This window comes from Hyla sarda, chromosome 6, assembly GCF_029499605.1.
Source record: "Hyla sarda isolate aHylSar1 chromosome 6, aHylSar1.hap1, whole genome shotgun sequence".
NCBI lineage: Eukaryota > Metazoa > Chordata > Amphibia > Anura > Hylidae > Hyla > Hyla sarda.
This window is the reverse complement of record NC_079194.1, coordinates 136,500,057-136,512,737: the sequence shown is the minus strand read 5'-3', so window position 1 is coordinate 136,512,737 and position 12,681 is coordinate 136,500,057. Positions and strand designations below refer to the sequence as shown.

The 12,681-nt window shown below is 41.7% G+C and overlaps 1 protein-coding gene across 4 annotated transcripts in view; it reads right to left on the bottom strand.

Moving 5' to 3' along the window:
- The window catches only part of DOCK3 (dedicator of cytokinesis 3), a 258,008-nt gene that overhangs the window by 76,727 nt on the left and 168,600 nt on the right, over window positions 1-12,681 (bottom strand). The gene's annotated exons all lie outside the window — the stretch shown is intronic.

Sequence of the window (12,681 nt, the reverse complement as noted above, 5' to 3'; positions counted from 1 at the left end):
ACCCACGACTGTAGAAAATGACTCACCTCCTTCCTGCCAGCAATGCCTTCAGCTTCAAATAGCAGGTATTGAAAAATGGATTGTCTGGCATCAGATGAGTCAAACCAAACATTTTTGGTTTATCAGAGAGTTAAAAACAACAAGCAAGCAGTGAAATAAAGGAACCACTGACGTGTTTCGCACTCTCTAGCGCTTAATCATAGTAGGGGAGATTTATCATTGTTGTCTTTGAAAAAAAATTTGAATTTTTTTTTTCTTTTGCTTTGGTTTTGCTTATGTGCAACACATTTGTCATACTATCAAGAGAGGGGGTGGACTTTGATAAATTTGGCGCACATAAGCAAATAACAATAAATCCCTTCAGAAGACCATTTTGTATGATTCCTTCTCTCCTTGTAGCTTTTTGCAAAAAAGCCTCAGTTGCGACTTTTTAAATGTGCCTTCTAAAGGTAGTTTTGTAAGCACGGTTGCATAGGGCTTTTACTTGTGACTTTTTTGAGGGGTTTGCTTCTTTTTTATGCCTATGTGAGATATTCGCACTTGATAAATTCCCGACCACTACAAAGTGAAAACTGAAAAATGCTTAGGCAAGGCTGTTTGCTACTTTATTCGTACCCACAAAAGTCTCTGAAAAAATGCTTTTGGGACATGTGCAACATTTTTGCGCCCGGAGTAAGCAAAAAAAAATAAAATAAAATAAAAAACTCTAAATGCAAAGGTAAATCTCCCCATTGTGCAATAAAACATACAAGGACACATTTACATACCCTTTCCTCCTAGTCACGTTCTAGTCCACCTTTTAGAGTATACCCAGTGTGAAACATTATGAACGTATGAGTAAAAGGAAAAGGTATTTTTGTGTGTTTTTGTATGTTTTTTATGCACACTATGATTAAGTGCTAGAGATTGTGAAACATGTCAAGTGTTGCCTGTTCTTGAACGGTCACCTGGTTAGGAAAACATTTGTGTGTGCAAAGGGGGGGGGGTCTGTCAGGAGGAAAGCTGTAAGCCACGCAGATATTGAAGGTGTATGGGTAGCTTAAAGGGGTTATCCACCACAAGGTGAATTTAGTACATACCTGCCAGACAGTAATGGACATGCTCAGGAAGGATATGTGCTTGTTGTCTTGGGGCTAAATGGATATGTTGTGAAACTACCATAACGCTGTGGCTATCTTTTTGTGAACTGGGTATTTCCTGTAGGATTTCATTCTCAAACTACAAGTCCCATAGTTATATAATGAATAGTATGTGTAGCTCACCTGAGATAAAGATATAAGTACTTGAGGTTAACGGTGTTATCTTCACTCAAAATACACTCCATAGTTATATAGTTTGTAAGTGTGTGGTCACTTTACTCCCTTCCACACATCAGCCACCCCACCCATTGAACACAAAGGAGTTGCATTCCATTCAAAAGACCTGTGTTTTCTAACCAGGGTGCGTACAGCAGGACAGGCTCCCTCTGATCACCTGACTAGAGATGTCCCGTCTTGACGCACTGTAACCTGGGAAATCCCGAGACCTGAGTAATTTTGTATGCTGTTAAAAATAAATATTGGGGCGAAAATCACAGAAGAATTGTGAGACCCCCATCACACACAGGTACAGACACTATATTATGAACTACACTAACTTTACAGCCCCTGTAGCACAGTCAAATAAAAAAAAATCCTGGAATACCCCTTTTAAGACACAATGTATCAATACATGAGCTCCAGATTTAATGGAGTATAAGAAAAAAATTTAATGCAAAATTGTGAGTGTAGCTTTCAATAGCTAGAAAAAACTGTACAACTCTGATTCACCAAACAGTAAACAGATGATATTTGTCATGCTTCCTAACATTGTGACATATGTCACCTCCAATCTATATGCGGAGAGCATCAAGCTGAGTGCGCAGATACCGAAGCTTCACATGACCACAGAATTCCCTTTTAAGAGAATTTTACATAAACTACATTTGGAGATAGAATTTGTCAGTCACACAAAGCCCCTCAGGACCACGATGGCCGCCCTCTCACTCTTGATCACTTTTCTGGATCTCAGCCAAGGCTACAGGTTTCCACCTCCTCTGTGAGATCCTTCATGGATGAACCAGTAACTATGTGCATTAGCAGAACATTCACCATGTGGCCAGGCTCTAAGCTGTGGTTCATCTTCATACTGGTGGCGCTTACATTAATAAAATATAAATAAAATTAATTTCTATCCATAAAAGAGATGATGGATGCAGAAGAATCAATTTCCAGCACTGCATGTAAGGGAAGCCAGGAGGCAGTGGTGAATTTGTTACACGATGGCACTTAATGGCACCCATAGAACATGACAGACTTACAATAGAGTCTGCTTGGATTCCACTGTAATAACTAAACAAATCCCTGAGTCTCCATTACAGGAGAGAATAACACTTCAGTCCTGTGGTTAAAGAAGCACTCCAGTTTTTTTTGTTTTTTTTGCCAATATCATGCACACTTATCATCACTAGTCCTACAGCGCCATTTGTTTTATTCCAGCACAGCTGCATCTACATGTTTCATTGCTGTAAACTGATCATGTGATCACCAGTCTGACACACAAAAAAGCACAGTGATTACTATTTCAGGGGAAGTGGACAGTATGGGTCAGCTGACTTCTTGTGATCTACAGGATGAAATAATTGCATACCAAATCCCTCCTAGCAGCTCACAGACCCTTTCCCTCCCCACTCCGTCCATATGTTGCTCCTGCAGCTATTTTTTGGGATTAGGATATATACTATTTATAAAACTCCTCTGAGGCTGTATTCACTCTTTGAAATTTTTGCAGCATTTTTTTTTGTTTTTGATGTGATTTGTTTGAAATTGCTGTAAAATGGCACTATTCTATTGCTACAAAAAGTTAAAAAAAATGCAGTAAAAACCCAACAAGTCAGCACAGCCTGAAGACGTCAAATCTTCATAAAGCACCTCAGTTGTAATTATAGGTCAAATCACTTTCATCTGATATTTCACAAAACATTTTTGAAGAAATGAAGGCAGAATAAGGAAATAATTTCTGTGATTCTGTGTGCAATAAATGGCTGAAATCGCATGCATGCCACATGAGCCAAAACAGGTACAAGATATACACAAGAACCTCTACATTATTATCTAATAACAGCCAATGGTATACTATATAAACAAAAACAAAAAATGCTTCTTTAATACCTAAAAGTCAGAGATGACTGCAGCAAGTTGCAACTCTGCAAATCCAGAGTTCAAAACCAAAGATTTGTGTTTTTTAACTTTTTTGCATAATCTACAGAGGCAAATCCACACCAAATTCTGCACAATTTTAAATTAAGCTCAGACCACCATAAAGACTTCTTCCAACCATGTCTCATCTCCACAGAATCTGCCAGTCAAAAATCTTAGGTTCTGCATTTTTTCAGCACATTCCCCACCTTTTCTCTGCATTCATGCCCCCAAACAATGCCTTTCTTGAAGCACTGATAGTATGAGTGAGCAGGTAAGTGGGTGGAGAGGGGTAAGAAGCATTGGGTGGGGGCAGATAGGTAGGTCCCCTGTGGGTAGATAATTCCCCACCATTAGGTAGATGCCCCCAGTAAGTAGGAAATGTCCCCCTATTTAGGTAAATAATTCCTACCCCATTACGTAGATGCCCCAGTAGGCAGATAACTGCAGTAGATAGATAATTCTCTGCCCACCACATTAGGTAGAAGCCCACAATAGGTTGATAATCCTCCCCTCCCCACCCCAATTAGGTATATTACCACAGTAGATAGTTCTTACCCCACATAGATTAGAAGCCTGCAGTAAGTAGATAACCCCCCGCCCCCATTAAGTAGATGCCCCCAGTAGGTAGAACATTTTCCTCCCACATTAGGTAGAAGCTCACAGAAGGTAGGTAATTTCCCATTAGGGAAAAGCTCCAAGTAGGTAGGTAAGGCCACATTAGGTAGATAGTCCCCGCATTAGGAAGAAGCCCCCAGTAGGTAAAGAATCCCCCCCCCCCATTAGTTAATGTTCCCCCCTCCCACCATAATGTAAGTTAGAAGTTAGAAAATCCCTCAATAAGGTAGAAGCGTTTAGTAGGTAGGTAATCCCCCCCCCTCCACATTTGGTACATGCCCCTAGTAGACAGGTATACCCCCCCCCCCCCAATAGCTATGTAACCCCCCATTAGGTAGGTGATCCTCCCCACATTTGGTAGATTCTCCCAGTAGGTACAGTAGGTATTCAAAATCCTCATTAAGTAGAAGCCCTCAGTAGGTATAGGCAGGTAGCTTCTCCCCCAGAATGCCCCAAGTTGTAAGGTCATTTCACCTAATAGATCCCCACCAAAATGAAAAAACAATAAAAATCCTACTAACCTTCCCTCCATTCCCACGCTGTGGCTGGGCCCTCTTTTTTCTCCTCCGCTCTGTGTTCCATCACCTGGAGCAGTGCAGAAATTCCTTTTTACCGCTGGAATCCTTGCTCCTGTACAATACTGAGTGGCGCCACTTACTTAACACTCTTAGAAGGCACAAAATACACAGCTAAGAATATTTTGCCCAGGGCAACCGCCTCCCCCATGCAATGCCACTATACTAATGGGGTAACATTCTTCATATATAACTTATCCTGTACTGATCCTCAGTTACATTATGTATTATAAGGGCTGCACTCACTAATCTGCTGTTTCAGAGCTAAAAATCTCCCTGAATTTTCTGCTTGTTCAGTGTCAGCATAACCATATGATGTCCTGTTGTATGATAATCACAGGCAGACTGGAAACCGTCCCCTCCTATTAATGACCAATCGCAGGAGGTCAGGACTAAGATGTATTGTAATACAGCCTAACACATGGTAGGCAACTCTTGGCAATAGGCTTATAGGCACCAGCAAGCATCTCCCATAGAAAAAGAAGCGATGAACCTGTCTGAAACAATCATGAGATCAGCCATGTGGAAGAAATCCTTACTAGAATATTAATGCAGCCAAAATGTTGTAGATGTCTGTTAACTCATCCCCTGGCAGCCGGCACCAGGATCCCGTCAGAGAAGGTGACCCATCCTTCAAAACAATTCAACAATTAGAATAATATTGCACCTGCAATTGAAAATAGTTTATTTGATGAAGCGTCCACACGGTGCTGGAGACTGCCTGGTCTGTCAGAAATATACGAGGCCTGGATACACAAACCTGGTAGCAACTCAGTAAATGGGTCAAGTACAAAAGAAAGTATCCCGGCACTGGCTTCTTTGATGCTTTTTCACTGCTTTATTAATGCATTTATTAAGTCGCATACATAAACGCAAGATGCGTTTCGGCTTCCGGGTTTATCAATTGCATACACAACACTGGATAATACATGTTTATATAGCTGTTGTTAAGAATGATTGACATATATGCAAACCAATGTTATTTAAACGGTAGCTCCCACCATTCTCTTTTTTTTTTTCTGTCCCTGCCTATTACCCATCTATCCCTAACCCCCTCCCTGCCTTTATTTTATTTTTTTATTATCTTAAAAATGCCATTTTGTCTGCCTGGTAGTGTGCTCATTACCAGGCAGACTTCCCCAGCAGGCACCACGTCACTGATGCCTGCTGGGGGCCGACTTCCGCCCTTAGTTCTCCTGACAGGGTGCCTCCAGCTGTTTCACCACTACAACTCCCAGCATGCCATGACATCTATTTTCTGTCAGGGCATGCTGGGAGTTGTAGTGGTGAAACAACTGGAGGCACCCTGTGTTGGAAGACACCCAGCCCCCGACCAATATCGCCCCCCCCCCCCCCCCTCACCTGTGCCGGACCATGAGCTGGGGTCCGTAGCAAGCAACAAGCATGTGCCCGGCTTCCTGTCATGCCCGTACACTCTGGAAACTGTCTCTATGTTTCTGGAGTCCTCCAGAACCATAGAGAGAGTTACCAGAGTGTAGGAGCATGACAGGAAGCCGGGCACACGCTTGTTGCTCAGTGTGTGATGGGCCCTCCTGTAAATGGCGCCCCCCTCTCCGTATAACGCGCTCCCCCCGGTAATGACAGGACACAGCTGCGAGGAGAAGTGAGGAGGTGGCGTATCCCCACTGGAGCCGTGGCTGTAAGGAGAGGTAAGAGCCACGTGCCGCCATGCTGCAGGGAGAATATGCAGCAGGCAGGCAGCCAGTGTGTGAGTCCAGGGAGCCAATGCGCAGCCCTGGATTTCACTGTGCTCGCTCTCGCCTGTTTGATTGACAGGTGGGAGCGAGCACCGCAGTGACTGAATTTTGACTCATTTGCCAGGCTCAAATGAGACGAAATTCTGTAGTGACGTCACTGCCGAATGCATTCGGCCACTAGGAGGGAGACCCCTAGTGGCCGAATTTAAAAGTGATTTTAAACTGGTTTCAAATCACTTTTTTTATTAAACTATATTAGAGATATGTTGTAGTACTTAAGTACTACAACATATCAATTTTTGGATTTCATGACAGTGCCCATTTAAAGAAAACATAAACAAAACACACGTGGATGACCCGATAGACTTCCGCAAGTCTGGCACTACATCATCATACTATGTATCTGCAAAGAAGAAGACACATACTGTTATTTGCAATAAGCGTGAGATTTCATAGGTAAGAATGCAATACAGTAGGCAAATAATAAGCAATTAGGTAAGGAGGCTAGTGAGTTCTTAGTCCCAATTTAACCCTTTCGGTTCAATAGTATTTAGCTTATGTATCCATGAGGCATTTTTCCTCCATAGCAGCTTTTTGATGTCTCTACCCCTTCTTGGTAAAAGCACATCCACCACCTGGAATTTTAGTTGTGAAATAGTATGTCTGGAATGGGAAATAGGAGATTTTTGAAACGAATGGTAGATTTATGGCGATTAATGTGGTCTTCTACACGTTGGGCTGTTTCCCCAACGTATAGGAGACCGCAAGGGCATTTTATTATGTTTTAATACTTTTGCAAGTAAAAAATCCATTAATGGGAATTTTCTTACCAGTGTGATGGTGGGAGATAAAGTCCCCTTTTATTACAGTCATGTCTATAAATGTTGGCACCCCTGACAAAATGAAGTATTTCTCATAGAAAAGGATTGCAGTAACACGTTTTGCTATACACATGTTTATTCCCTTTGTATGTATTGGAACTAAACAAAAAGGGAGGGAAAAAAAAGCTAATTGGACATAATGTCACACCTAACTCCAAAAATGGGCTAACAAAATTATTGGCACCCTTTCAAAATTGTGGAAAAATAAGATTGTTTCAAGCATGTGATGCTCCTTTGAACTTACCTGGGGCAAGTAACAGGTGTGGGCAATATAAAAAGGCAGACCTGAAGGCAGATACAAAAGGAGAGTAGTTCACTTAGTCTTTGCATTGTCTGTCTGAGGACTTAAGAACCAAAATTGTGGAAAAATATCAACAATCTCAAGGTTACAAGTCATCTCCAGAGATCTAGATTAGCCTTTGTCCACAGCGTGCAACATTATCAAGAAGTTTGCAACCCATGGCACTGTAGCTAATCTCCCTGGGCATGGACGTAAGAGAAAAATTGATGAAAGGTGTCAACGCAGGATAGTCTGCATGGTGGATAAGCAGCCCCAAACAAGTTCCAAAGATATTCAATCTGTCATGCAGGCTCAGGGAGCATCAGTGTCAGCGCAAACTGTCCGTCGACATTTAAATGAAATGAAACGCTATGGCAGGAGACCCAGGAGGACCCCACTGCTGACATAGAGACAAAAAAAAGCAAGACAACATTTTGCAAAAATTAACTTGAGTAAGCCAAAATCCTTCTGGGAAAACGTCTTGTGGACAGATGAGACCAGGACAGAGCTTTTTGGTAAAGCACATCATTCCACTGTTTACCCAAACATTTGAAATATGGTGGAGGTTCAATGATGTTTTGGGGTTGTTCTGCTGCCTCTGGCACTGGGTGCCTTGAATGTGGGCAAGGCATCATGAAATCTGAGGATTACCAATGGATTTTGGGTTGCACTGTACAGCCCAAAGTCAGAAAGCTGGGTTTGCGTCTGAGATCTTGGATATTCCAGCAGGACAATGACCCCAAACAGACGTAAAAAAGCACCCAGAAATGGAAGGCAACAAAGCGCTGGAGAATTCTGAAGTGGCCAGCAATGAGTCCAGATCCAAATTCCCTTTGAACACTTGTGGAGAGATCTTAAAATTGCTGTTGGGAAAAGGCATCCTTCCATCTGGAGCAGTTTGCAAAGGAAGAGTGGTCCAACATTCCGGCTGAGAGGTGTAAGAAGCTTATTGATGGTTATAGGAAGCGACTGATTTCAATTCTTTTTTCCAAAGGGTGTGCAACCACATATTAAGTTAAGGGTGGCAATAATTTTGTTCAGCCCATTTTTGGAGTTTAGTGTGATATTATGTCTAATTTGCTTTTAGTTCTGTATATTGCTACACTGCCCGCATCGTAAACAAGGGAAGGTTAAATTTTTCATGGATTTTAGACATTTTTGTTTATGGACCTTTTTATTAGTCCCCATGTCTGCCCTTACTAATGGATCTTTGGTGGTCTTTTGTTGCATATCAGGAGGGATCATTTAAATTCCTCTATGGTGGAGTAAGATTTTTGCAGAATCGGCCAATATTCTCTCAACACTTTGTCTATTTTGTATTGCTGCGGCTGGAAGGTGCGTACAAAGGGGATTCTTTTCTCACCTTCAGTGTCTCTATTTTGGTTAGTGTCACACATAGCTTCCTGCAATACCCTATCTGGGTATCCTCTCTCTCTCTTTGAATTTAGAATGTAGTTCTTTTATTCTTACAGGGAGGATGTTGTCATCTTTTATATTGTGAACAAGGGATCGATTTCTTAACGGACGGTGGATGAGCACTGGAGTATAACAGTAAGTTGTTTCTGTCTGTCTCCTTGCGATATAAATCAGTGTGAAGGCCTCCAGCTCCATCCTTTAATACCACAGTGTCAAGGAAATTAACCCTGTTGTGACTTTCAGACATGGTAAATTTTAACTCAGGTCTCACATGATTAATGGACTCAAAAATGTCGATCAAGGTAGAATGTGGCCCTCCCATACGCAGAAAATATCGTCTATGAATCCATGATGGTCTTCAAAAAATGCCATATAGGCATTTGCGTATGGGAGGGCCACATCCCCCCCCCCCCATCGCCGATCCCCGTTTCTGTAAATAGAATTGATCTTTGTATAAAAAGTAATTGTCGTACAATACTACGTGTAAGAGTTGTAACAGGAAAGAATTTTGATTCTCCGAGTATGTGCTGGAGTCTAATAGCCACTATACTGCTTCTATACCCATTGTATGCTCAATTGATGTGTAAAGGCTAGTCACATCTATCGTGACTAGCTATGTTTGTTCATTGACATCATGTATTTCTGCTAGCGGATTCAGAAAATCAGTGGTGTCCGGTAGAAAGTTTCGTTTTAGTCAGTGGGGTAAGTGGTTTTTCCAGTACTATTGAAAGTGGGGATAATACAGAGTCGACTGATGCCACAATAGGCCGGCCCGGTGGATTGTGTAAATCCTTGTGGATTTTTGGTAGGGTATAAAATATAGGTGTGATGGGTGTTCTATTGATAAAAAATGTCTTAATTTTACTGTCAATTATACCCCTCTGTGCGCCATCCTCCACTATGTCCAAAATATGCTTTTGGATCTCTCTCAATGGATCAGTGGGCAATGACGCATATGTATCTGAATCGGACAATTGACGTAATATTTCTTTTTTATATAATGGTCTGTGTCTATTACGACAATTGAACCACCCTTGTCTGCGGGCTTCATAGTTATTGTCTTCTCTGATGTCAGATTTATTAGAGCCATTCTCTCACCTTCTGGTAAATTATTATGCATTTTTATTTCATTGTGGGTTATTTGCTTAGACACAGTTTCTACCTCATTTTTCACCAGATTAACAAAGATCTCCACTGCATGTTGCGATCTCGGGGGAGTAAAGGAACTTTTATTTCTTAGCCCCAAATCCTCTAATTTAAGTACCTCACAAGTCTTCTCCCTAGACACATTCTGTACCATAGATTTATCAGCAAAAAAAAGCCTTTAAACGAATGTTCCGAAATAACCATTCCAAAGCAATGTCCAAATAAAATGTATTTAGTCTATTAGTTGGGCTGAAAGATAAGCCCTTTTGCAACATGTTCATTTCTTGTGGGTTCAGACATTTGGATGAAATGTTAATCACCAATGAAGATTCCCTACCTGGGATTGTGTCAGGACGCTGCCTGTTGGTTTTACCTATGATTGCGGCCCCCTGCGTCTCCTCTTCCTTGCCGGGGGCGCTGCCAAGAAAAAGGATGTGACCCACAAAATGAAGAGGAATATTCGCTGCCAGAACTCGATGATCCATAGTCTCCACATTGTTGTGGTCTGGAATAGCCTCTGTACAACGTATCCTTCCATCTATAGACTTTATTCCGTAGATAGTGCTCAGTATCTCTCAAATACTTCTTTCGTTTCTTTCGTTCCAAATCCTTCCGCTAGGAATCAATCTGGGTATTCAGGGATTCTTTGAGGCTATTAAACTCTTCACTTTTGATGCTGACTTTCAACTGTTGTTCTATAGCCACTATTTCACTTTTAACAGATGTAGTGGTTTGTTGTAGCTGGTCAATAGTTAGCAGAATGATGTCCATTGAACATTTATTGAGTATTTGTTCAAACTTATCGCAGTAGCTTGGCACCCCAGAAAATAAAGTTGGTCTTAGTGGAACCCGTAGACCTCTCGGGATCTTCTTGTTGCGATGATATTCCACAAAAGTAATACCATGCAGTTCGTGTGATGATAGTTTACGTGTCTCCAGCTCCAATCTCCATTTCTTTACCTCACTGGCCGGGATTTGCAGAAACTCTGCCGATGTGCCCAATTCAGCTAGGATCCATTCTGAATCGTCTTCACTGAATGTTATGGTCGACATCTGTTGGCTCTGTGCATGCACCTCAGGAAAATGCACACGAAAAATGGGTCAAGTACAGACTGAGTAGTGAGATGTCTGCTCTTATTCAGAGGGTGAACGCATCTTGTCAATCTACATCCTTATTAGCTGTGTGCACGGGACAGTTATTCCTCGATATTTAGTGAATAGATGATTGCCTGGACAACATACAGAGTAGCAGACTCTCAGCTGTGAATTGTTTTAGGCCTGTACAGGTTTGAAAACTCTGGATGTAAACAATGATGTGCTCCAACAGCAAGCATAAATCTTGTGAGGAAGTAGAGAAAAATGAAGGCATTTGTACTAGTAGCCATAATGTGACAACTTATCAAGGATCCTGCAATAAGAAGAATAAAGCTGGCACTACCTCTTTAAAGTCCTCAAACACTGTATCCCCCAGCGATGCGCTGCTACTGCTTCTTCTCTGTGTGTGGTGGCAGCGGTGTTGTGTTCCGTATCCAGTAAAGATAAATCCAAGCAAAAAGAGAAAGTCGGACAGCAACTCGCTGTGTTCCACGATGCTTTATTCAGAGACAATGGGTGCAAACGATATACAGGCGATGTTTCGCGATATACGCTTCTTCCGACCCTGACAGAGCCGGAAGAAGCGTATATCGCAAAACGTTGCTCTATCTTGTTGCCTGTATGTTGTTTGCACCCATTGTCCCTGAATAAAGTATTGTGGAACACAGCGAGTTGCTGTCCGACTTTCTCTTTTTGCTTGTATTTATCAAGGATCCTGTTTTCTTTCCAGTTTGTTCGTTCTCCAGAGCTGCTTTTCCTGCTGCAGAGGATAGATTCAATGCAACAAAAAAAATTCTGCAACTAAAAAAAGTTCGATTTATCTGAATGGAATTGTCTCCAACAAATGTCTGCAGATTACATTCAGATGAATGAAACAGTTGCAAAAATATCTGCAATAAGATCTGCCACATGTGAATTCACCCTAATAAGGACAGGAGAGTTGGTGCCATAGTCAGCTATGCTGGAGGCTATGTAGCTGGTCACCCAACTAAACCCAGTTATATACAGACAGCAATGACGGACATCCATGACCACAAGGTATCACAAGAAATATATGAAGTCAGGGAGATTAAAGCTGGAAAAAAACAACAACTCATAAAAAATGTTAGGCTTTTAATGTTAAAAGGGAACTCCAGTGTAAAAAAAAAATTTTCAAATCAAATCAACATATTTGTACATTACTTTTATTTTAAAATCTTAACCCTTCCAGTACTTCTCAGCCGCTGTATACTACAGATATAAAACAGAGAAATTTCTAAAGTTCTTTCCAGTCTGACAACAGTGCTCTCTGCTGACACCTCTGTCCATGTCAGGAACTGTCCAGAGCAGCGGAGGTTTTCTATGGGGATTTTTACTCCTACTCTGGACAGTTCCTGCTTGGAGAGAGGTGTCAGCAGAGAGCACTGTTGTCAGACTGGAAAGAACTTTACAATTTTCTATGTAGTATACAACAGCTGATAAGTACTGGAAGGGTTAAAATTTTGAAGTAGAAGTAATTTACAAATCTGTTTAACTTTCTGGCTCCAGTTTATCTGAAAACATTTGTTTTCCACTTGTTTCCACCAGAGTTACCTTTAAAGGGGTACTCCGCTGCTCAGCGTTTGGAACAAACTGTTCCGATTGCTGGAGCAGGGTGCCAGGAGCTCGTGACATCATAGCCCCGCCCCCTCATGGCATCACACCTCGCCCCCTCAATGCAAGTCTATGGGAGGAGTTGTGACTGTCACGCCCCCTCCC